Genomic DNA, 26,998 nt, shown 5'->3' on the forward strand with positions numbered 1-26,998 from the left:
TTTGTGTGTACTTTGCCATTGCAAATCTAAGATTTAATTATATATTGTGACTGCAGACGTTCCTTTCATGCCATGTAGTACTAGAGTGCTTATTCTATTGCTCACAATTCTGTTTGTCAGTTTTTAGCACAAAGTATTTTTCCTAGTATCTTGGATACTCCAAGATAAAATTATGCCAAAATGTTACATTAATTATGCATAAAAATAAAGAAATATAAACTTAAAAATGAAAAGCAAATTGTAGTATTTAAAACACATCTTAGTAAAGCTCTTCTGCTGTGACGCTGTTCTAAAAACTATATGCAAGCAGAGAAAAGCCACATGTACAAAGCTAATTTATGAATAAAAGTTTCTAAAAATAAAATATAGATTGTGATATGTAAAAAGCACCCAAGAACAAAGATGACAGACTGTAGTCTGTCAGACTATATGGCTTCCAGCTTTTTCAGAACCACATATGCCACCACGCCCTGATACATGATGACAGACCATGCTGAGATTTGATTGTATATTTTTACAGAAAGAGTACAAGATCATTAAAACTGACTACAGTTGTAATGCATACCTCCCAACTTTCTTCTGTAAGAAAGAGGGACACGCGCGTGGCGAAGCGCTACGCAGTGCTCCGAAAAGGGGCATGGCCTATGAAAATGGGGAGTGGCTCGCGATCGCGGGTCCTCCGCAATGCCATGCCCCCTTTTCATAGGCCATGCCCTGTTTCATAGGCCATGCCCCGTTTTCTGCAGTGAGGGGGAATGCCCAGCGCTCCGTGAGCTGCTGGCATGCCCCCTCTCCTCCTGTCTCCACTGAATAGATGCTGTGCGCATGTGCACAGCATCTATTCATGGCTGCTCTGCTTAGCAGAGCAGCTAGTGCAGGAGCCTCCCAACTGCCTCCCCCCCCCCCCCCCCCCACACACACTACCGCAGGACAGCAGGACTTAGAAAGATATATTTTCTTGCTTATTACACCAACCGTATCCCAATCACTATTTACTCAATCTTATATATCAGCCAACAGGCAGACAGAGCATACACTAGATCATCTGCAATCACAGTGGCAAAGTAATTTTCATATATGCTAATTATTTTGCATCTTATTCATTATGTCTATAAAAAGGACCACATGTCCTCAAACAAAACAGGCCCCCCTCTGGTGCGTCAGCCCACCGGGAATCTTCCCTGTAAACCCTATGGCCAATCCGCCTCTGTGTGTAATGTCATAGGAGAGAGAGAGAGAGAGAGAGAGAGGGAAAGAGAGAGGGAGAGAGAGATGAAATTTCCTTATTTAGGGACGTGTGGTAAGGTAAATGGCTGAAGAGGTACTGGCTAGTACCAGAGCCAGATTTACACACAATATATGAGCCCAAGGGTACATGTGGGCATTATACACAGGTGCAGCAGTGTATACTGCTGGAAATGTGGTGAGTTTTGATCAGAGATGTGCGGAAAAGGTAGGCTGACATAAACTTTTTACACCAGACTTTGAGACAAAGAAGATATTTATAATATATTCTTTGTATTTTTCATATACATTATATAGTGAAAAAGTTAGTATGAGAGGAAAGGCTCTGCCTCACCTGCCCTCCTCCACATATGGAAGCAGTGAATCAATCCTTACAAGACAGTTGCACTCCTGTTCTTAGATATAAAAATAAAGCATCAATATAATGTCCATAAATATACCACTAGGTGTATATTTACTAAGGTGCAGGTTTCTAGAAGTTGAGATGTTGCTCATAGCAACCAATCAGATTCTAACTATTATCTTCTAGAAGGTGCTAGTTAAATGATAAGTAGAATCTGATTGGTTGCTATGGGCAACATCACCACTTTTGTAAACACGCACCTCAGTAAATATAGCCCCTAGTGTCTAATTCAGAGGAGTATGCACTGCTGACGTTGGATGTAGTTGAGCAATTCTTTGCTACTGCACTTGTGTCTAAAGGTGGGTACACACTAATAGATATATCTGCAGATCAATTGATCGGCAGATATATCTATGGACGGATCGGGCAGTGTGTTCAGCATACACACTGCTCGATCCGTCGGGGACTGACGTCATGAACTGGGCGGGCGTGCACACACGCCCGCCCAGTTCAGCTGTCAATCACCGCCGGCCGCCGCAGCATGTGTATGGGCGGTCGGCCGACCGCCCCGTACACACACAGCGACGCGCCAATATATCGGTAGATATATTGGCCGTCGGCTGTGCTGCGCGGCCGACGCGATTCTCTTGAACGGCCGATATATCGCGGGACCGTCAGCCAGTGTGTACGGCCGATACGTCTGTGAACTCCATCGTTCACAGACGTATCTGCCGTACACACTGGCCGACGGTCCCGCGATATATCGGCCGTTCAAGAGAACAGCCGATATATCGACCAGTGTGTACGGGCCTTAAGGGTCTGATTCAGACCTGATCGCTGCTGTACATTTTCGCACAGCAGGTGATTATCAAACTACTGCGCATGCCTGATTCATTCGCACTGGAGGAATAAGTATTGAGCGACGCACAGACTGTACACACTGCACAGAATGGAAAAACATTCGATGGTGAATGTGATGCGAACGGTTTTGCAGCTGTCCGCTGACTGAGGGGAATTTTTGCAGAGCGTACACACATGTAATCGCACACTTGCACGGGGTGAATTTTCACTCCCCCTGGGCGGCGACTATCTGATTGCAGGACAGTGTAACTTACAGCACACAGTGATCAGGTCTGAATTAGGCCCTAACTCACACCATGTATGCATACCAGTTGTGTCCCTACAGAGCCATAGTTGCCATTTCATACACATGCAGGGAGAAATATATAAAAAATGGAGTTGGCATTCCTGGGCGATGACAGGGAGCCTATTCTTAGCGCACACACAGATGGTCTGACTTGTGCGTCTGTTATGGAAATATTGTGGGTGTGTTGGTAAAAGTGGTTGCATACACAGGTGCTCGACCCCTCATATAGGAGGCCATACAGCATGGGCCTTTAACCTGCGGCCCTCCAGCTGCTGTGGAACTAACATCCCAGCATGCTCTGCCTCAGTTTTAGCATGCCTTAATAGTAAAACTGTGACAGGACCAGGGCTGCCGTCAGAATATTCTGGGGCCCGGGACTTACAATATAGGCAGCCCCCCCCCCCCTCCCACACACACACACACAAAAAAAAATCCATAAAAAAAACTAATATATATGTTTGTATATGTATATATATATATATATATATATATATATATATATATATATTTAGCAACTAGTGTCGGATCGGCACTCTCCACAATGTGGAACAAACTGCTCAGGTGCCTTCTGGAGAGATTGATGCAGGTAAAGAGCTGTATAGCAAACAGCGGCACTCAGAGACTGACAAAGCCAAATGAAGATAAAGTGCTGGTGCTTTTTATTCCATAATACAGGCTGGGTGTTCCAACACCCAGCCTGTATTATGGAATAAAAAGCACCAGCACTTTATCTTCATTTGGCTTTGTCAGTCTCTGAGTGCCGCTGTTTGCTATACAGCTCTTTACCTATATATATATTTATATATAAAGTAAATATATATATATATATATATATATATATATATATATATATATATTATCCAAAAGTGCCGGCACTCCACGCTGGAATGAACAACTGATCCCGGTGCCACAGTGCAGTAATGTAATGAAATCAACTAACTATTTAAATACCTGAGCTAGTTTGTTGATCTGTATACTGTGTGTTGGTGTGTCCTGAGGAAGAGGCGGAGGCCTCGAAACATGTTGACTTATATGCTGCACCATTAAATCTTTTATACCGTGTCCCTGGAGTGCCGTGCATATGTGGAAGGATTTATATATATATATATATATATAGTACACACATACATACATACATACATACATACATACATACATACACACACACATACAGATACACACACTTTCTCTCTCCCACTCACTCTCCCTCAACTTACCTATCACAAGAGCCTCCTCTAGTATCTTTAATAACTGTCTCCTCTGAGGCGGCGGCCATTTTTGGAGGGACGTTTACAATAGAAGCTTGCAGCGTCCTCTCCTGTGACAGTGCCAGGACTCTGTCATGACAAGCGGGCGGAGCATCGCGGTCCGGGCCCTCTCCTCTCTGTTAGGAGGCATGGCCTGGGACAGCTGTACCCACAGCACCCCCGTTATTGCGGGCCTGGGCAGGGCATGCCGGTATGTGTAGTTCCAAAGCAGCTGGAGGGCCTCAGGTTGAAGACCCATGCCATACAGGGACGGAGAAACTGTACCTGCCATAGAGGTGCTGTAAGTTTCGATGGTGCGACCCATGGTGGTATCTAAGGACGCACCAATCGGTATTACCTCATGTGAGGAAGCTGACAGTGTACGGGTGTATATTCGCTGTGCAAGTGTGTGATCTTATGTGTACGCTGAGCTGCTAAAATCCAGTGTGTGCAGTCTGTGTGCAGCCCAGGACTTACTCCTCCAGTACGATCACATCAGGCTGATCGGGACTGGAGCTGACATCAGACACTCTCCCTGAAAAGGCTTGGGAACGCCTGCGTTTTCCCTGACACTCCCAGTAAACAGTCAGTTACCAACCACAAACAGCTTCCTCCTGTCAATCACTTTGTGAACGCCCATGTGATCGGATTTTTCGCAGCATCCCGTCACTGACCAGCAATGCCTGTTGTTGATGGCCGACGCGCGTGCGCATTGTGGTGCATACGCATGTGCAGTTAGTACCTTATCGCCCCGCTGTGCGAAAAGGCACAGCAGTGATCAGATCTGAATGACCCCCAAAGTCACAAATGAGCTTTAGGGCAATATGTTTATTGTTTAAAAGAGAAATACTGTTTATCTGTATGTGGCAACACCACCATTTTACATTATAGCGCCTCAGTAAAACAGCTTTTTAGTTACATTGCAATAAATATTGTAGTAAATGTAAACATAACAAATAATTGTTGCATTACATGACAAGTAAAGGGGCATATGCACTACTGTTTCTATTGATCCACTCTTGTAGTAATGATTTCTCTCGTTACTGTGTCTTTTGCTGTGTGATCAATGCAGGACAATATTTGTTTTGCATGGCTTGCAATGAATCCCTTAGCGGTTGGGAGTCTGGATGGCCCCAGGGTGCTCTCTTGTGTGGAGTGTTTGCACTTGCAGCTGTCACTCATCGCTCCTGTGTACAAGCAGAAGCTCTTCAAGTGCGTGTACACACAGAGTAAACTTCTGTCACTATCTGTCTGATAAGATGATGAGAAAGGCTCTATTCAAAGTGCACAACTGCAAAGCCAGAAGACAAGAGTACTACCAGCCAGGCATCCTATTCTCTCTTATTATCTACATCTACAAATTGGCCTGTCCATTTGGCTTGTTTCTATGAAACATCAGAGTGGTTTAACATTTTCCAGTTTCTATTTAATTTACCTTTTAAAGTTTAGATAGTCTTTTATATAGTAAAAAAAATAATATTTTATATGTAAATTAATCTCTCTCTCTCTCTCTCTCTCTCTCTCTCTCTCTCTCTCTCTCTCTCTCTCTCCATATATATATATATAAATATATATTTTACTATATTAATTATAGCCTTTCTCTAGTCAACCAGATATAAATGTGGTAGCTACATACCAGCCAGCTATAGTAGATTCTATCTCCCTAGCTGATGTCTCACAAATATCTAATTTGCTGTGCCCATGTTGCAGCTTATAGGGTCTATTCAATTGGTGCCAGTTTTTCCGCACTTTTCGACAGAAATAGGTCGAATGCAATTTGCATTCGACCTATTCAATGGCAGTGCCATTTTTCCGACAGTTGGAAAGACCGGCACTTGTCAAAAAACACGTAGATTAGCGGATTAGCCTCGGATCCACGTGTTTTGTCGAATTAGCGGAAAAATTCCAACAGGATTTTGGCCCGTTTTCAACAATGATGATTCGACTTCAAAAAAAGTTGGATCAGCATTGTCGAAAACGGGCAAAACCCGCTATTGCCTGCTAATTGAATACTGAACTGTCGGATCCTCTTCGTTGGAGAGGATCTGACAGTGACTGAATAGACCCTTTAGGGATAGATGCATCATCGCTTGGAGAGTGATAAAATGTAGAGTGATAAATGGCCAGCCAATCAGCTCTTAACTGTCATTTTTTAAACACAGCTTGTGACATGACAGTTAGGAGCTGATTGGCTGGTACTTTTTCTCTCTCCATTTTATCACTCTCCAAGCGATGATGCATCTAGCCCTCAGAGTCTCTGCAATGTTGTAAGGACACAGTACAGAGCAATAATAAGAAGTATTCATACTTTATGCTGAACTTTGTTAATACTATTTCTAGAGACAGATAAATGCTGTAATTCCTTCACTTTCAAGGTGTGTAGTGTGACTTTATCTTCCAAATAATTAGGTTGAAGTTTATCATAAATCAAACACATTTGTGTCATAACTTTTTGGATTATTTATCTTTAAACTGACAGCCTGAAAAGGCACCTTCTGCTAGAGATTCAGCAGAGAGCCGTCCTATTTCTTCTTCTGTCCTGGTGGCAGTCTGCCCTCCTTTTCATGACTTAATGTCACATGTGTGAGAGGCAGGGGAAGTCAATGGAACATTATCACCCTGCGATGACTCTGGGAACATGTATGGTGGTCTGAGTTGCAGGTGGTGAGGTATAAGCGACTAGTAAGGCAGTCTGAGTAGCATTGTTTTGAGGCATTCTAGGAGGACTGAGGTACATATGGGGGCATGCAAGGAGGTCTGAGCGGCATATGGGGGAGTTTTGGAGTACATGTGGTATCTGAGAGCTTGTGGAAGTGGGAGGGGCATGCGGGACAGAGTTTAGTAGATGGAGCAGAGTTGGAGTGGGGCAGAGTAGCAGGGTAGCAGAAAGAAGACGCCACAGGACAGAGTTGGGGGCAGAGCAGCAGAGGGGCGGCAAGTCTGAGCGAGGGAGGGGGTCAGTCCCTTTACAAGCTAATAATAATAATAACAACAACAATAATAATAACATTGTTAATAATTATTATATTATATAGTCACACTGACAATTGCTTTTATCCTTGTACATAATCTGCAAGTTATTGCATTGTTTATGTCAAGAAGGACAAATCTTACTGCAGACCCTGAAAAACATTGCTAATATTCAGAGAAAGACTGAACACACCACAATGTAACTTCATGCTGGCCTTCTGTAAAATACATTTATTTTAAGGACAACTATTAGCACAATTGTTCTTTTATAAATACTTTTATGTATACTGAGAGTGAATTTGTACATTTAAGTATCCAACTATTCATTTGTGATACATATTTATTTTTACATGTCTGTGATATAAAGAGAAATGACATGAAATTAGTTGTTGAAGTGCAGATGCTGTGTGATGCTGTGTAATATTCGCAAAACAAATGTTGAGTCTATATTAAAAGAAGTACACAGCATCGAATGATGTGTGCAGACGGCCTATCGCACACCATATATACCCACCAAGCCAGCACACGTCACGTGACGGGCTACGCTATGCCGATGTCAAATGTAGGAGGTGATCATAATAATGGGGATCCAGTCAGGATCCCGGTGGTTTGGATCCTGGCAGTCAAAATGCCGATGTAGGGGAATCTCGACACATCTCGGAATGCCAGCGCCGGGGAAGGGGGGTTAGACCTTAGGTATAGGCTGTGGGGGGAGGGTTAGGGTTGAGCTGTGGGGAGGGAGGGTTAGGTTTGGGCTGCGGGAAAGGGGGGCTAGGTAGGTTTAGGCCGCGGGAAGGGGAGGGTTAGGTTCAGGTGCCACCACTGAGGATTAGGGTTAGGCTGCGGGAGGGGTGTGTGTGTGTGAAAGAGGGTTAGGAATGAATGGTTAGCGTTAGGGGGCCATGGGCGGAAAGGTAAGAATAAGTACCTTCCACTTGTCGAGAGTCTCACTGCTTTGAGTCTTGTCACTGCTTTATTTGTCATGTTCTGAATTACAGTTAGACGCAGTCAAGTCACATTATTATAGTATTCGAAATGGCGGCAGTTGGGATGCCATGGACGGTTTTTGGACTGCCAGCATCCCGATCGCCGGCATTTTGAATCCAACCCATAATAATGTGACTCGACTACATATAAAAGTAATTCAGATCATGACAAATTAAGCAATGAAATGACAGTTTACCAAACAGCTATAAAAAGGCATGGTTGCTATTTATATCTTTGGAATTCTATCAGGGCTGCCATCAGAAATTTTGGGGGCCCTGAACTGAAAAACGTCAGTCCCCCCGCCCCCCGCAGACAATTGCATGACATGTAATGGAGACACACTCATGACATGTACCAGGGCAGAAACGTGCATGAGACGTGATGGAGACACACATGACATGTACCAGGGAAGAGACACTATGACATATGCTAGGGCAGACACACATATGACATGTACTAGAGCCGGCACATGCATGACATGTAACGGAAACACATATGACATGTACCAGGGCAGAAACACATATGAAATGTGCCAGGGCAAACATACGCTTGAACTCCTGAATGGATTTTAATCATTTACTGGCTGTTGCACTATATTATCCAGCTCCATGATCTTTGCGGAGGGCTGACCCTAACCAGCACTGCTACTAGAGTATGTTACTGCAGGTGTAGTATACAGTGAATCATCCATAAGTATGGATGAAGCTACAGGTGCAGGGCGAAGCAGTGATGGGTGACTGGGGTATGCACAAGGTGGCCCTGGGTTTCAGGGTGTGCTGCTCTCACCTATCTCTGATACTGCAATAATAATCCATGCAGGAGCTCTGGGAGGGAGCGAGGCATGCACTTGCTGTGCATGCGAGCCCCTGGGTCCAGAGGGACCCACACCAAGCACCAGGGGCGGATCCAGAAAAAAATTACAGGGGGGGCACCATAAGGGACGTGGCTTCGTTGGAATGGGCGTGGCTTCGTTGGAATGGGCGTGGTATTGCAGGAAAAGACTACCTTATACCCCAGTTTTGCAACCTGCACGCCCAGACGTTGGCCACCACAGAAAAGAAAAATAATCCTGATTCATGCCCCTTACATTATTTGTCATTTTTCCTCCTTATAGTAATGCCCAGTATACATTATTCCACATACTGCAATGGCCCTTAGACATTATTCCACACACAATAATGCACATGACACAATATGCACACACTGTAATGCCCCAGACACATTATGCCACACACCGTAATGCCTGTGACACATTATGACAGGAATCGCAATGCCCGTTATATATTATGCTACACACTGCACTGCCCCTGATACATTATAGCACATACAATGTCTGGGACACATTATGCCACACACTGCAATGACCTTGAGACATTATACCACAATGCCCGTGATATAGTATACCATACACCGTAATGCCTGTGACACATACCGCAATGCCCGTTATACCCTATGCCACACACCGCAATGCCCGTTATATATTATGCCACACTGTAATAACCCTGAGACATTATACCACATACCACAATGCCCGTGATATAGTATACCACACACCGTAATGCCTGACACATTATGACACACACCGCAATGTCCGTGATACATTATGCCACACACTGCAATGACCCAGAGACATTATACCACATATCACAATGCCAGCGATAGAGTATACCATACACCGTAATGCCTGCGACACATTATGACACACACCGCAATGTCCGTGATACATTATGCCACACACCGTAATGCCCATTACACATTAAGTCCTACAGTAAGGCTTCTAATTACTTTTCAAATACCTGCTCGTTGTCAGGGGTTTCATGCACTGGGTGTCATGCTCGTTGCCAGGGGTTTCATGCTCTTGGTTCCATGCACGGTGCCAGGGGTTTTCATGCTCAGGGTGTCATGCTCGTTGCCAGGGGTTTCATGCACTGGGTGTCATGCTCGTTGCCAGGGGTTTCATGCACTGGGTGTCATGCTCGTTGCCAGGGGTTTCATGCACTGGGTGTCATGCTCGTTGCTAGGAGGTAGTCCTTGTTGCTAGGGCTGTGCTCCCAGTGCCACATATGTCCCCAGTGCCAGATATTCCCCCACGGTGCCAGGTACTCACATGCCCCCAGTGCCAAATATAGCCCCCCCATGTGCCAGGTACACATATACCCCCAGTGCCAGATATTCCCCGACAGTGCCACATATGCCCCCAGTGCTATATATGCCCCCATTGCCACATATGCCCCAGTGCCAGATATTCCCCCCCCCAGTGCCACATATGCCCCCAGTGCCAGACGATGCCCCAGTGCCAGATATCCCTTCCCTGCCAGTTATTCCCCCCAGTGCCAGATATCCCCCCCCCCAGTGCCACATATGCCCCCAGTGCCAGATATCCCCCCCTCCCCCAGTGCCAGATATGCCCCCAGTGCCAGATATTCCCCCCAGTGCCATATATGTCCCCAGTGCCAGATATTCGCCCCCCCCCCTCCCTGCAAATATGCCCCCAGTGCCAGATATTCCCCCCCAGTGCGTCCCCCGTCCCCCCCCTTCCTCCGCCGCCGCCGCTGCTCCCCCCGCTCCCCTGCTGTTAGGAGGGACACGGAGGGCACAGTGCACGCCTCCCTGTGTCCCTCCTGTGTCTCCGGCGGCCGCGGGTCACTGTAATAAAGGAAGTGCTCACGAACGGCACTTCCTTTATGAGACCAGCGGCCGCCGGAGACACAGGAGGGACACAGGAGAGGCGCGCACTGTGCCCTCCGTGTCCCTCCTAACAGCAGGGGACGAAACGAGACCGCAGACTGACATGCGGACACTCGTCCGCATGTCAGTCTGCACTAAAAATGACAGGGGGGGCACGTGCCTTGGTGCCCCCCCCCCTAAATCCGCCACTGCCAAGCACCCTGCATGCTTTTTCTCAATACTTACCACTCCAGATTCCTGCGGCAGTGACAGTAACTCTGAGCACTAAGTAGTGTGCAGGTCTCCAGAAAAATGGCATGGCGACCATTTTATTGGTGTTTTGCGCATGCACAGTAGAAAAAAATTGCACCAGCTAGTGCTCAGAGTTTCTCTCATTACCAATGCCGCTGCCTGCTAGGCAGGCAGGGGCATGGACGGAGACTGCACATAGGCCCTTTCCTCTCTTAGGGGGTCATTCCAAGTTGATCGCTCGCTAGCTATTTTTTGCAGCGTTGTGATCAGATAGTCGCCACCTATGGTGGAGTGCATTTTCGCTTTGCAAGTGTGCGAATGCTTGTGCAGCCGAGCAGTACAAAAAAGTTTTGTGCAGTTTCTGAGTAGGTCTGAACTTACTCAGCCGCTGCGATCACTTCAGCCTGTCCGGTCGCAGAATTGACGTCAGACACCCGCCCTGCAAACGCCTGCATTTTTCCAACCCCTCCCTGAAAATGGTCAGTTGACACCCATAAACGCCTTCTTTCTGTCAATCTTCTTGTGGTCGGCTGTGCAAATGGATTCTTCGTTAAATCCATCGCCCAGCACCGATCCACTTTGTACCCCTACGACGCGCCTGCACATTGCGGTGCATATGCATGCGCAGTTTTGCTGAGTTTTGGCCTGATCGCAGCAAAAAATAGCTAGCGTGCGATCGGGTCAGAATGACACCCCTTAATAAGCCCTTGCAGAACGTTTGGGTTGGAAAGTATTCTCTCATTTACATGTGCTCCTTTTCCCAGCATGTGTACAGCACATTTACACAAGACACATTATACAAATGGGCATACATTAGTCCCTGCATGTGTAAGGCTTTACGTGTATTTACATATGTAACTGAATATATATTATATTATATATGCATTGTGCATAAATACATGTATAAATGGTGCTTACGGGTTATGTATTTCAAGTATTTGTGTATGTTGTGAAATACCATTTTATTACACTGTAATTATAGAGCAAAGAGGGTTGTATGTTATGGTTACATGGATGGTGTAATTGCTAGCGTTACTGCCTCACAGCACTGAGGTCATGGGTTCAATTTCCACTATATCTCTAACTGTGTGGAGTTTGTATATTCTCCCCTTGCTTGAGTGGGTTTCCTCCCACACTCCAAAAATATACTGGTAGTTTAACGGGCTCCAAACAAATTAACCCTAGCGTAAATGTGTGTGCATGAACATGTGGTAGGGAATAATAGGGGCAGATGTATTAAGCCAGGAGACAGCATAAGGAAGTGATAAGTGCAAGGTGATAAATGCACCAGTCAATCAGCTCCTTACTGTTAATTTATATATTGGAGCCAAATGGCTGGTGCGTTTATCACCTTGCACTTATTACTGGTTTATCACTTCCTTATGCCTTCTCCAGGTTAATACATCTGCCCCATAGATTGTAATCTCCACTGGGGCAGGGACTGATGTGACTGGCCAAATATTCTCTGTAAAGTGCTGCGGAATATGTGTGCGCTATATAAATAATTGATAATAAATAAGGGGAAATTGACCAAACATTCTAAAGAGGACCATGGGGAGGGGTTGCCCATAGCAACTAATCACATTCTAGAAGTCATTTACCCTTTTAAATTCTATAACATGACAGCTAGAATATGATTGGTTGCATCTACTCTACTTGTCATTATCATGTTTGATACATCTGCCCCTGAATGTGGTGAAATAGTAAGCCAGATGTTGTAAAGAAAAGTGTGGAAAAGGTTAAAGTATGTAACAGGTCTATCTAGGAACTGCTTATGGAGATAGCGGAGGCATGAAATGTATTTAATTAGACAAAGCACAACACTGTAATTATCGCTATACTTGCAGGATTCCATAATCCATACTCTGGACTCTGGGATTTCAGTCTGTGAGACATTCAGAGCAGTGGAGCATAGGGAAGTGTTTCAGTAGTAATAGTATATATATATATATATATATATATATATATATATATATATAAAAATATATATATATATATATATATATATATATATACATACATACATACATATATTGTTGGTGCAATTTTGCAGGTTCAACAAACTTTCTTGCATAGACTGGAGGCAATTGCTTTGCACAAGTCCTCGGGGTGAAAGATATGGCAGATTAACTAAATGAGGAATTGATGGCTCATCCATTAAAACACAATGCTGTAAATCTGTGTACACTTTACAGAAAGGAAAATCAACCATAAAACGAAAAGATCGACTGGGCAATTCCCTAACGTCCTCCCAAATGTGTCTGTACATGACCGATATTGATTGTTTGTGGACAGAATAGTCTCATCCGCAATTTCTCAATGTTCCATCTTTCAATTATATCTCCTGGGTGACATAAGAAGCTCAGAAGACTAGTTATTGCTCTAACACCTGGACCCTGATAGTGATAATAAATACTAAATCATTACCTCCAACCAGACACACTGAATTGTTTTGTCACCTTACTTGTGTCATGTCGGTCTATCAGTTTCTGTCTGTACTGACTTGGCTCTGTGTTTCAATATGAATCAGTTTTAAAAGCTGAAATACATGGCCTGTGCCCTGCTTTAATGCCGGGGGGACAAGCAATTTACACCTTGGATTGAGAGCTTCATGTCTACCTATCTAGATGGATAAGATTTGTTTATCAATTTGGATTGAGCCTGTCTAAAATCAGAAATCTGTCCTGACCCTGTTCTTCTATAGTTGTGTCATATATGAAGGAGTTATCTTTTATCGGTTTACGAAATATGTTCCAAGCCTAACAACTGTTACCTAAATGAAGCATACTGTCTTGTAAGAATTACAGAAGTTTGTGCCAGGCGTGCACAGCACCGAGTATGAGAAACAGATGTATATCTGAGGCACTAATACAGTGTTTCTCAAGTCCACTACTCACCCTAACAGTACATGTTTTCCAGGTCTCCTCAGAGAATCACAAGTGAAGTAATTAGTACCACCTGTGGATTTTTTAAAATGTCTCAGTCTGTGATGAATACACTTTGTGCTCCATGTCCTGTTAAGAGTCCCTGAGGACTGGAGCTGAGAAACTCTGCTCTCATGTAACAAGAAAGGGCTATTATGCAAATCCAATCACAAAAGCAACTCAAAACTTATGATTGGCAGAAGATCTGTCTACTGGTGAATGCGATTCGTTCAAAAAGTTGTTTCTGAATATAGCTTCCAGTTTAGATTCTAGCTTCTTGCTTTGTACACTAGTAGCTCTAATGCTATCTTCTTTGAATCTGAGGTATTGGGTTCTGTGTTTCTTTCTTCATTAGTCAACATATGAAGTTCATATGTGTATACTAGTCAACAGTTTGGGCAGTACCTGTATGGGGCGTGAAGGGCCCACCAGGAAGTGCAGTGGTAGGCTTAAGGGGTCTTACCATCCACAAGAGAGAAGGTGTGGTCAGATACCACAGAGGGACTTGGCCAACTATTAGAGAGGACATAGTCATCCTGCAAAGACCAGCCACTCTTTATAAAGGAGGGGACAGGAATATGTCAAACTGATTGGCAGGAGGTTTAATCTTGGTATAGTTTCCATAGAAATGAACTAGGAACCAAAGTTCATTCATGGCTCTTCTCCAACAAGATACTGACCCTCTAGCATACTTACCAACAATCTGGCTGCCCCCAAGCTGGAAGGAGGAGGCGGCCGGCGCGAGGAAGGAGTGGCAGCCCGACCCGAAGAGTGGCAAGAACATCTTCAAATGTAAGTTGTCTCTCTCTCTCCCCCCTCCCTCTCCATTCCTTCCCCCCCACTTGACACTTGCCTGCAGTACTGTATAAAATGTGGACACTTGCCTGCCGTACTGTGTAAATTTGGGACACTTGCCTGCTGTACTGTGTAAATTGGGGACACTTGCCTGCGTAATGTATAAAATGGGGACACATGCCTGCCGCAATGTGTAAAATGGGGACACGTGCCTGCCACAATGTGTAAAATGGGGACACGTGCCTGCTGTGATGTGTAAAATGGGGACTCTTGCCTGCGTAATGTGTAAAATGGGGACACGTGCCTGCCGCAATGTGTAAAATGGGGACACGTGCCTGTCGCAATGTGTAAAATGGGGACACGTGCCTGCCGTAATGTGTAAAATGGGGACTCTTCACGTGCCTGCTGTAATGTGTAAAATGGGGACTCTTGCCTGCCGTACTGTGTAAAATGGGGGCTTTTTTTTTTCCTGTGGTGGCCATCATGATGAGATCAGATGAGGCCACGCCCATTTAATGAGACCACGCCCATTTTAATGAGGCCACACACCCTTGCCGGGAGCACGCACCCCTTCGGTGCACGCATGTTTTTGTTTTTTATATATCTATGGGGGGGGGAGGCGCATTTTGAAATTTCGCACTGGGAGCCAAATTGGCTAGAAACAGCCCTGCTTAGAGACACAAAAATATTAAGGTTCAGGAATAACTGACAACCTGTGGGAAGATTTGAAACATGAGGCCCTAAGAATATTTCCCAGCCAGAAGATTTCTGCAAGAGTGGGGAAATAATTTTAAATGAAGAGACTCTTAGGGGTATATTTACTAAAGTGCAGGTTTAATTAAGTGAAGATGATGCCCATAGCAGCCAGATTTTAGCTATTATCTTCTAGATAGCTACATCATAAGTAGAATCTGATTGGTTGCTATGGGCAGTATATCCACTTCTATAAGCCTGCACTTTAGTAAATATGGTGTCTATGGGGGTAATTCAGAGATGATCGCAGCAGCAAATTTGTTAGCAGTTGGGCAAAACCATTGGGGTAATTCTGAGTTGATCGCAGCAGGAATTTTGTTAGCAGTTGGGCAAAACCATGTGCACTGCAGGGGAGGCAGATATAACATTTGCAGAGAGAGTTAGATTTGGGTGGGTTATTTTGTTTCTTTGCAGGGTAAATACTGGCTGCTTTATTTTTACACTGCAATCTAGATTTCAGTTTGAACACATCCCACCCAAATCTAACTCTCTCTGTACATGTTATGTCTGCCCGCCCCCCTGCAGTGAACATGGTTTTGCCCAACTAACAAATTTGCTGCTGCGATCAACTCTTAATTACCCCCTATGTGTTAAGCCTTGGGAGAGATGTACTATGCCTTGGAGAGTGATAAAGTGAATGGAGATAAAGTACCAGCCAATCTACTCCTAACTGCCATGTTACAGGCTGTGTTTAGAAAATGACAATTATACCCCTTTCACACAGAAAGGCAAATTCCCGTGTGAAGAAGTTCTACCCAGTAATTTGCCGAAAACACGGGTCCTTTGAATGGGTCACATGTTCAGAGGAGGCTACTACTTGGGGGCATTACGTATAAGGACGCTACTACTGGGGGCATTACATATACGTACGCTACTACCTGCGGGCACCACGTATAAGGATGCTACTACTCTGAGACATTACGTATAAGGACGCTACTACTGGGGGCATTATGTATAAGGACGCTACTACTGTGGGGCATTACGTATAAGGATGCTACTAAACGGGGGCATCAAGTATAAGGACACTAATACTGGGGGCCATTACGTATAAGGACGCTACTACTCGGGGACATTACATACAAGGATGCTAATACTGGGGGCATTACGTACAAGGATGCTACTATTGGGTGGGCATTATGTATAAGGATGCTGCTAGTTGGGGGCATTACGTATAAGAACGCTACTACTGGGGGCATTACGTATAAGGATGCTACTACTGGGGGCATTACATATAAGGATGCTACTACTGGGGGGCAATGCATATATGGACGCTATTACTCGAGGGCATCACGTATAAGGACGCTACTACTGGGGGGGATTACGTATAAGGACGCTACTAGGGGGGGCATTACGTATAAGGACACTACTACTGGCGGGCATTACGTATAAGGACGCTACTACTGGTGGGCATTACGTATAAGGACGCTACTCATGGGGGACATTACGTATAAGGACACTACTACTGGGTGGCATTACGTATAAGGACGCTACTACTGGGTGCATTACGTATAAGGATGCTACTACTGGCAGGCATTACGTATAAGGACGCTACTCATGGGGGACATTACGTATAAGGACGCTACTACTGGGGGGCATAACGTATAAGGACGCTACTACTTGGGGCATTACGTATAAGAACGCTACTACTGGGGGCATTACGTATAAGGGCGCTACTACTGGCGGGCATTACGTATAAGGACGCTACTCATGGGGGACATTACGTATAAGGAAGCTATTACTGGCGGGCATTACGTATAAGGACGCTACTCATGGGGGTCATTACGTATAAGGACACTACTACTGGGTGGCATTACGTATAAGGACGCTACTACTGGGTGCATTACGTATAAGGACGCTACTATTGGGGGGCATTATGCGCTGCCCCTTTGTGAAGTATGGGAGGGAGCAAATCTATAGTTTGCAGGGGGGCGCTGAACACTAACACCGGCCTTGAATATGAGGGATGTTAGAGACATGAAAGGGAGTGATAGAATCATGGAAAAGTCTCTCACTCGATATGAGGGGGGGGGGGGGAGCAGGGTGGTAGAGCAATGGAATGGTTTCTCAACAGATATGGGCAGAGAGAGAGCCGTGGCATAGTCTCTCAGCTGATTTGGGGCATGGTGTAAGGAGCAAAGCAGAGGTAGGACACAGCAAAAAATAATAAAAAGATATGATTTCTGTACAAAAAGCTAACATGTGGATAGTAATGCCTATAGAGTATAGAATGAGTTGTTATCTTGTACTATGGCCCTCATTCCAACCCCATTGCACGCTGCACTTCTTCACAGCGGTGCGATCGGGTCTGGATTGCGCATGCGCGGTGTGTGCAATGCGCACGCACGTCGGTCGCCGGGCAACGATGCTGACAGCGAAGAAAGCGGTCGCAGCAGCGACCGCAAGAAGATTGACAGCAGGAAGGTGTTCCGGGGCGTCAACTCACTGTTTGAAGCCGTTTTCGGGTAGTGGTAAGAAAAACACAGGCGTGTCCAGGCGAACGGAGGGCGGATGCCTGACGTCAAAGCCGGGACCTGTCGCACAGGGAAAGTATGTCCAGGGCTGGTCTTGTTTTGTGTGAAACTTTTTTAGCATAGCAGGGCTGCACAAGCGATCGCAGCCCTGCTGTGCTAAAATACACTCCCCCATAGGCGGAGATTAGTTGATCGCACCAGCAGCAAAAAGTTGCTTGGTGCAATCACCTCGGAATGAGGGCCTATGTGTCATGCTTATCAGATTGTTTATACATTGTATTGTGTTTAGTAACAATCTCAGCTGGGTACGCTTGATATTAGCAGTAGGGCATTAGCAACAAAGTAACAAGAAATAAAGTAAACAATAGGGCTCAATTATTAATATACTTAGGCGCAAAATGTGCACTTGACCATAGCAACTAATCAGGCAAGTGTTTCCTATTCTATTAGCCACGCAAAGTTACCCGCAGTTATTTTCAATAAGATTTAATAAGGCCTTTTCCTCGCAGCTCCAGAGCAGGTAGAAGGTTTCTGAAGTTCCCTATTCTATTGTAAAAATCTCGGGACATAGGGCCTTATTCAGGATGGATCGCATAATCCCGAATATCAGCCCAGTACACACGCGCAGGGCGCACACTACGTGTGCATGGGCAGGGAGATGCGATTGCATCTCAGTAATGTAAACACCTCTGCCTGAATGACAGGGCGTGGCGGCAAAAACAGTCACAGGTCAGGCATATGTTCGCGGCCAGCTGTGAAGCAAAACATGGCAGCGGTGCACGTGCCTTCGCAGCTAGGCTGTATAGGAAGTGGGCTACCCTTGTTTTGCGCTGTCAGCAATACGATTGCAATTTAATTGCGATCGCATTGCTGGTCAGCCATTAGCATGCTGGGCGGCCTTGCCCTGTTGTGGGAGGCACCCAGAATACGATCGCCAGCAGTTGCAGTTCTGTTATTTTAGCAAAACTGCAAAATAAGCTGAATAAGGCCCATGGTTCAGCAGAGGCGTCACTAGGGTTGGTGTCACCCAGTGTGATAACTCATGGTGTCACCCCCCTCCACCCCCCCCCCCCCCCCCCACCATAGTCCTCCTCCTGTATCACACCACACGGAACCCTTAGTAATGTACTTGTACTAGTTGTACTTGTAAATCATAATTCCTGTATATCACTGGATGCAATGGCAATAGTAGTGACATGAACAGCTAATATAATTAATATTATACCTTTAAATTACAATATCATATGCACAGCCTAAATGTAATAACATTTACATGGGTTAGGTGAATTAGACTCAACGCCTAAATTATTACACTCAACAGTTTCATAACTTTCTGGCCACAAACTGTCTTGCAATGCAATTAGGATTTTTCGTGTGTTACCCATGATTCTGAATATGGCATAAAGATGATGACTGATAAACAATAAAAGTAAAACAGGTAAGTATAGATTCTCAGCGGCACTCAGCTTCTCAGTATAAAAGATACGGACAAGATCTGCTTATCAACGTTTCAATATATCTTCATATATTTTCGTCAGGATGAAAATATGAAAATATATTGAAACGTTGATAAGCAGTACTTGTCCGTATCTTTTATACTGAGAAGCTGAGTGCCGCGCCGACGAGAATAAATATATATATATATATATATATATATATAATTAACTTAAAGTAATACTGGATTATATTGAAATGAACAGTTTATTTGGTACAAATAAATGGTACTGATTTCAATACACTCTTTAGGGGAAAAAATATATACATATATGTAGACAGGCGCAGGCGGCACTCAGCAGGCTGAAATCGGAGCTTATATGATAATCACTTTAATGGCAACGGGCCGACATGTTTCGGAGAAACCCTCTCCGTCCTCAGGACCAGAGGACTGAGAGGGTTTCTCCAAAACATGTCGGCCCGTTTCCATTAAAGTGATTATCATATCCGGTCTGATTTCAGCCTGCTGAGTACCGCCTGCGCCTGTCTACATATTTGGTGGTATTTGATAGTCCACGAGGAGGGCACCGCTGCATTTTTCCACACGTTGACCCGAGTGCCGGACCTCATTTTGGAGTATACATATATATATTTAATCGGCAGTGTATTTTTCTAACTGTAAATACTAACTTTTGATCACGTTTTTGAACACACTGAACTGGCAGAAGCCACAATCCAGGGAGTGACTGCTGCTGAAGACTGAGGTGCGCACTTGACTGCAGAGCCGATCCTCCCTCTTGTAACGAAGCTGCTGCACTCCTACTACAGGTCACAGTCCCCTCCCACTTCTCCCTTCCAGCATGGCAAGCGGCACTAGCATGCGTGATAACATCATCACATCACGCTGTGTGCGATTCCCGAGACCCGGCCGCGGCGGTGTTCTGCAGGGTTGGAGGCGCCGGGCGGGTGTGCATTGATAGCTCATCACGCTGTGTGCGCTTCCCGAGACCCGGCCGCGGCGGTGTTGTGCAGGGTTGGAGATGCCGGGCGGGTGTGTATTGATAGCGGGCCGGCATTGAGAGCGGCGCTTACTACTGGGGAGGCGGGGTGTGCACACTGCCGCGGACGTGACACTGGATGAGAATGTGCTGATGGGGGTGTGCGGCTGCTCTATTTGGTGTCACCCCATGGAGGGGTGACACCCGGGTGCGGGCCGCACCCCCCGCACCCCCCTCATGACGCCACTGTGGTTCAGTACATCTACCCACTTAATGATTAATTATGCACTTCTTAGGCGTTGTTGAATGAGGTAGGTGTTTTCAACCTTGCAGGTAGGAGTTTTTTAGTGGCTTAAAAACTGAACTAAAAACAATCAATTTGCAGGCATTTTTATGCAGCCCATATTAAACTACAGCATTTATTTGCTTGAAAAATCTTATTTTCTACAATATTTAAAAAAAAACAGTTTAAATATTTTAAGAGCCCCAAAATATTTTTTTATTTGTCCACTAATAATCAACTATACTGTTATCCAAATTTTTTGTTTTTTCACTTTTCTGGGGGAACAGGATGATTTCCCTATTTTCCCCAAACGTAACGTGGCTAGCAACAGCAAAAATGACCATGCGAGTCAGGGGCCTGCCGCCCTAACCAGACCTTTGTGGGTCTGATGTGAATGGCCAAATATACTCTGTAAAGTGCTGCAGAATATGTGTGCGCTATATAAATAACTGGTAATAAATAATAATAATTAGCACCCTAGTTTATTTTATGAACCATCATAGTTCCCTAGTCTACATGATGTCACATATTAGGTCTGCCAGTACCGCATATTGCCACACAGCATTTCCAATTCACATTATGGCATACAGGGTCCCCAGTTCATATTGTGCCACGTTACAGTGTCCCCTGTTCATACTGTACCGAATTAGAGTGCCCTTCAGGTCAAATGATGCCACATTACAGTGCCCCAGTTCATATTATGCCACACTATAGTGCCTCCATTTCATATTTTGCCACATTAAAGTGTCCCAGTTCTTATTATGTAATGAGAGCACACATAGACACGGTAGTAAAACTCACTGTGTAATAGGTGCATTAATTCAAGTCACGGTAAAAAAATTTTTTTTACTGTGGCTAATTGAATATGCTCCTAATTATTTTACATAGTACCCCACTAATCTATAAATCTGTCTATACAGGGCCAGCTCTACCATTAGGCAGCTTTAGGCTGCTGCCTAGGGCACCATGTTCTAGGGGCGTACCACTGAGTCTGCCTATCAAAAAATTAAGGATGTCTCTGAAAGAAACATCCTTGTACTTAGTGCAAGTGGAACTTTTAAATCACACTTTCAACTGAAGGGCTGGGAAGTGGGTATTGGTGGTGGTTGGGGGCAGTAGGCTGAAGCTTTGCCTAGGGTGCCAAGAATCCTTGCCCCACCCTGTATCTATAAATTGATAAAGGTGTAAGTGATACCGAAACTTGGTGAATCAATGTTTGCTTCCATTACTCAATAAGGCAGTGGTGTATCTATAATGGGTGCAAGGTCTGCAACCTAGTTCTTGAATACTTATTCCTCTGAAGTCCCGCGTTGGCAGCAGTTGGGCTGCAGAAATCATAGGGAGAATGGCATGCCTGCTTTTCCCAGTGTTTTTCTGCAGTAGGAAAATCACCAGGAAAATGGCCACCGTGTCATTTTCCCCGGAGACCTGCTCATGCGCTGTACACTTGTGCTGTGCTGGCAGCCCTGCAATGTGAATGTGAACTAGGGCACTACTATAGTTCCAGATATGTCGGAATGTCTAGCTGTGTAAACTAGGGCACTATTATGGGGAATAACATTATCTAGGGCACTACTATGGGTCATAACATTAACTAATGCACTATGGTTCAGAAAATGGACTAGGGCACTATTATAAGGCTTAATATTAACAACAGCTGCCGAGAGGTGTTTCTTTTTCTGCATTGTGAAAGGGCCGCTTCAAAATTTCTGTCTACACCCCTGGGAAGAGTGTTTCTCTGAATCTCTCCCCAGTAATAGCCACTGGCACATGCACTTTCTAATGACTGCACATGTATGTTTGCAGCATAAAGTAAAGCAATCGCTGATGCGATTACTTTAGTTTACACATCACATTGTTGGGCCCCTATAGGACCCTGAACCCTAATTTCTTATTGACCAAATAATGGAGATAAGAAATTCTATTTATTGTGTCTTAAACTCAATAAATAATAAATGGTCCATTGTGTGGGTATGTTTAAGCATGAATAGATAGATAGATAGATAGATAGATAGATAGATAGATAGATAGATAGATAGATAGATAGATAGATATCTCGATCGATCTCTGTCATCAGATAGGTGGTGTGGTGGGTATCATCCACCTTCCCTGAGTGGGCCAATATTCAGCAGTTCAGGGGAGCCAAAATTAAATTATATCTTGGTCGGGTTGGCCCCCAAGCTACAAACATTGTGGCACCCCTTAAATGGAGCACATTATGGGGCACTTTCATTGGGGCAGACTATGTTTTTTTAGTTTCACGAAAAACTGCTCCCAAAGGCACCTTTAATATACCTTGTTTTACATTATTTTAGTTAAATAAAAAGGTTAATACTGTAAATCTACCCATGAGTGTAATTCATGGATCTCAGACAAAGGCATATTATTATTATTATTATTTTTAATTTTTACAGCGCCATCATTTTGTACAGCTCTTTACAGAGAATATTTGTCATTCCCTTCAGTAACACAATAACACACACACACACACACACACACACACACACACACACACACACACACACACACACACACACACACGTCAGAATCCAATTACCTACCAGTATAATTTTGGCATGTGAGACTAAACCAGCACATTTGGAGGTAGCTAAAATCCAGTCCAGGAGAAGAAACAAACTCCACACTCATACTGCTCCTGGTTGAGTATTGGACACATGACCCCAGTGCTGTGAGGGTGCAATGTCAAACACTGGGTAACTTAGATGCCCAGTGGATCTAAATAGAATAGGTTCCAACTTCAAAATATAATGTAAAATATAATGATCTATTTCTCAGCAGAACACCCCCATGTTGAGGGCCTGGGAGCCATTTTAAAACAAAGCATTGTCCCCCAAGGTGAAAGATAGCTCAGTATAGTATGACATGTAATTTATCCAATTTCATTGCAACAGTTAAATGCCTATACTAGCCACATATTGTCTCTGTCTTTGTGATGACTGAAAGGAACGATTAGTTCTGATTTAAAAGACTATGTAGAGGCGAGCGTGGATTAGATTGGTCTTCTGGGAACAGTTTAAAGTGTACACATTGTTCTCAAAATAAACCACATTGTTCTGCTTAGCATAGCACAAGACTTAATTATAAGAAAGACTGCAAACACCACCATCCTGCATATGGATGTCACACCGTTGTGTTTTTGTCCTTTCTTCTTATTTTTATTTTATTTTAATCAAGTATATCTATTGAAAAAAAATTAATTATGGTGAAATAAATAAAGAATTAAACATGAACAAAAACACAAATTATAAGCACACAAACATGATGGGGAACAAACGATAGAAGAAAATGTCAAAGTCACACAAAAGGTTGCATAATGTCAGAGATAACTGAAAACAGATATAAAAATACATACCTGCAAGAGGAGATTCACATCAAAAGACAATTCTTCCATAATACCAAGTAGAAAAATAAAATGCAGCAAGGTAACATGGACACACACAAAAATACATTATAAAAGCTCAAGAGCTAGAGGAGACCAGGTACAGGGCATACCTCACCAAAGAGACCATACTCTAACAAACGTAAAAGGACTTTCATTTTAGTGTACATACGGTAAATGTCTCATAACTGACCCTTCCTGTAAGAGAGAGTAGCGGCCTGAAGAACCATCCAGGTACTAGCAATGCACACTTTGGCTAAGGTGAAAAGAAATGTAACTTGGGTTGGTAGGCAATGGTTCAGCATGTCAGCAAAATCCAATCCAAAAATACGGCCTGGGAGAAGACAAGTCGTATCCCAGAAACAATTATACAACCCAGTATACTAGTCCAGAAGGAGAAGGCCACAGGTAATGACCAAAGTAATGCTAGAAGTCAACATCGAAATCACCACATTTAGGACAGGAGGTGGAAGCCAACCTCCACAGTTCATCCAGGCACACCGATGTCCAATATACTCTATGAAGGATATAGGCCTGCAGATCCTGGTATATAGCCACCCAATTAGATCCCAGGCAAGGACATTTTCTCAATAAATATGACCCACCATAGGACAACCATACAGATCTACCATTCAAAGAAAGTCTTTCTGAAAAGACAGCATTACCCCAAAGTGAAGAGCAGGGGTCCAATCCATCTATACCCATAAGCTTTTGAGCTGCCGACCAAGCCCTGTGTGCCTGTACAAGTATGGCGGGATTATCCACAAGAGAAGAACTGGCAAGTAAAAACTTTAGAAGAGTAAAATCCCACACCACGGGATAGCCACCCAGTCACAGATTTGCATAAATTGTACAGCCAAATAAGTGCATGTCCAGCAAAGCAAAGCCATCATCTCCGCCACGTCTACATAAAGCCTGATAAACTAAACTGGGACATTTACACCCCAGGCAAAAGAGGCAACAATGTAAAAAAAAATGTCTGCAGGGTGATACACCCAAGGAATGTTGTAGAACATATAACAGCTTAGACTGTATAATAATTTTTACCAAACTGATTCAACACAAAACAGAAAGCAGAAGCATCTGGCAAACATGCACCTTATGTTTATGCTAATCAATCTGGAGTTGATTATTTAGAGGTATATACTGTAACTAGTCAACGCGCAAGAAAAAAGAATGCCTAAGTCTTTAAACTGATTATACCAATTGGGAGGGGACAGGAGAGGGGAAGATTAGTCAACAGATTGTGCCAAAGTAGGTAGTATAAGAAAGAAAAATAACATACTTATTCCAATTTATGTGAATACCCAAGTAAGTGCCAAACACATCCACTGTTGCCAAAAAAGATGGAGGCAAAGTGCTAGCCAGCGACAAAGACAGTAAATCCACATATACAGTAGGGCAATTTTTCCTCTGAGTCTAGAACCAGAAATCTAGAAATAGTTAAGGATGCACATATTGCTCAAGCTAGTGGCTCATTCGCAAGAGTAAATAAGGATGGAGACAATGGACTTCCTTGACATGTAACGCGCCTAGCACAGAAGGGTCAGTAATGAACCCATTAGCACAAACTTATGCCGCAGTTGAGAAATACAGAAGCTTAAGCCAATTGAGAAAACCGTGATCTATCCTAAACCAAGAGAGCATGCTGCATGGCCCATAATAACCATTCAACAAAATCAAACATCTTGCCAGCGTCCAAAGACACCACCAAAGTGTCCTTGTTGTCCGCATGGGAGTAGAGACAGAGCATTAGTGATAGTGAATTTATGAGACATGAAGCCATCTGATGAACAATCTCCAACATAACTTTTTAAACAAATAGCCAAAATTTTAGCTAGTATTTAACGACACTGGACACCAAAGAAATGGGGTTCTTTTGTCCTTTTATAAAAGATATGTTCATTACTTTTATATTACTTCAAACATATCATTTGTGTTATGCCTTGTAAAAACAAATAATTGCAATACGAACAAGGGGTGTGGTATGATATATCGACAGTCATAATGTCAACATTCATCATGTTGACATGATAATGTCGACATCATAACTGTTGACATTATGGTGTCCACATTATGAATGTCAACATTGTAGTTGCTGACCTTTTGACTACATTCCATTTTCAGATAATAAAATATATGTATTTAATTGCACGAAACAATTCATAAAACAATTATATCAATTATTTTCCTGTTGTTTTTCAATAGAGCTTTCTATTTATCATAGAACCCAGCCAACCGCTACACTTTCATATCTTCCCTCACTCTTAGGGCCATCTTAACATATGGGTACTGGGCACCTACCCAAGTCCCCATGATTCTAGTGGTCTTCAAGCAGGAGCGGGTTGGGCTAGAGGACCTCACCACCTTCCACGCCCATAAAGGTGTAAACTCGGTACCTCATTCTCATCCTTACTGCACCCAAATATGCTGCACATGCCCCTCAGTGATAAGCAGTTATGGGATGGTATGGAGAGCCCGACGCGTGGAATGCCGGCAGTCAAAATACTGACAGCGGTATCCCATCGCTCAGGATCCTGACAGCTAGCAGGTAAGTATGCTAAACCTAATCCCTAATCTCCCTAACCCTCCTTTCATGCAGCCTGACCCTAACCCCTCCCCCCCCCCCCCCCGGCCTAACCCTCCCCTTCCCCTCCTCACAGCCTAAGCCTAATCATCCCTACCTCCGCAGCCTAACCCTAACCCTCCCCAGTGGTGCCTAACCCTAACCCTCACTCCCCGCAGCCTAACCCTCCCACCCCGCAGCCTAACCCTCCCCCTGCAGCTTAAACCTAACCTCCCCCCTCCCTCCCAAGGTTTACCTCTGTGCAGTGCCGGCAGTCCTTCATTCGGGATCCCGGTGTACGGGATTCTGGCGCCGGCATTGCAATTCATGTCAGGATCCCGGTGCCAGCATATCAAGCAGTGTCAGGATCCCGGTGCCAGCATATCAAGCAATGTCAGGATCCCGGTGCCAGCATTCCGCGCATTGTCGGATACCGCAATTATTTGTATTGGCTGGCATCATAAGGGTGTGTACAGTTTTGAAAACTGAAGGGTTTTAATATTTTAAGATCACAAT

General features: G+C 44.2%; 1 protein-coding gene across 2 annotated transcripts in view; it reads right to left on the bottom strand.

The window, feature by feature from the left end:
* NR5A1 (nuclear receptor subfamily 5 group A member 1) overlaps positions 1-26,998 on the bottom strand; it is a 249,978-nt gene that overhangs the window by 176,150 nt on the left and 46,830 nt on the right. The window lies entirely within an intron of this gene.

The sequence above is a fragment of the Pseudophryne corroboree genome, chromosome 8 (genome assembly GCF_028390025.1).
Source record: "Pseudophryne corroboree isolate aPseCor3 chromosome 8, aPseCor3.hap2, whole genome shotgun sequence".
Taxonomy (NCBI): domain Eukaryota; kingdom Metazoa; phylum Chordata; class Amphibia; order Anura; family Myobatrachidae; genus Pseudophryne; species Pseudophryne corroboree.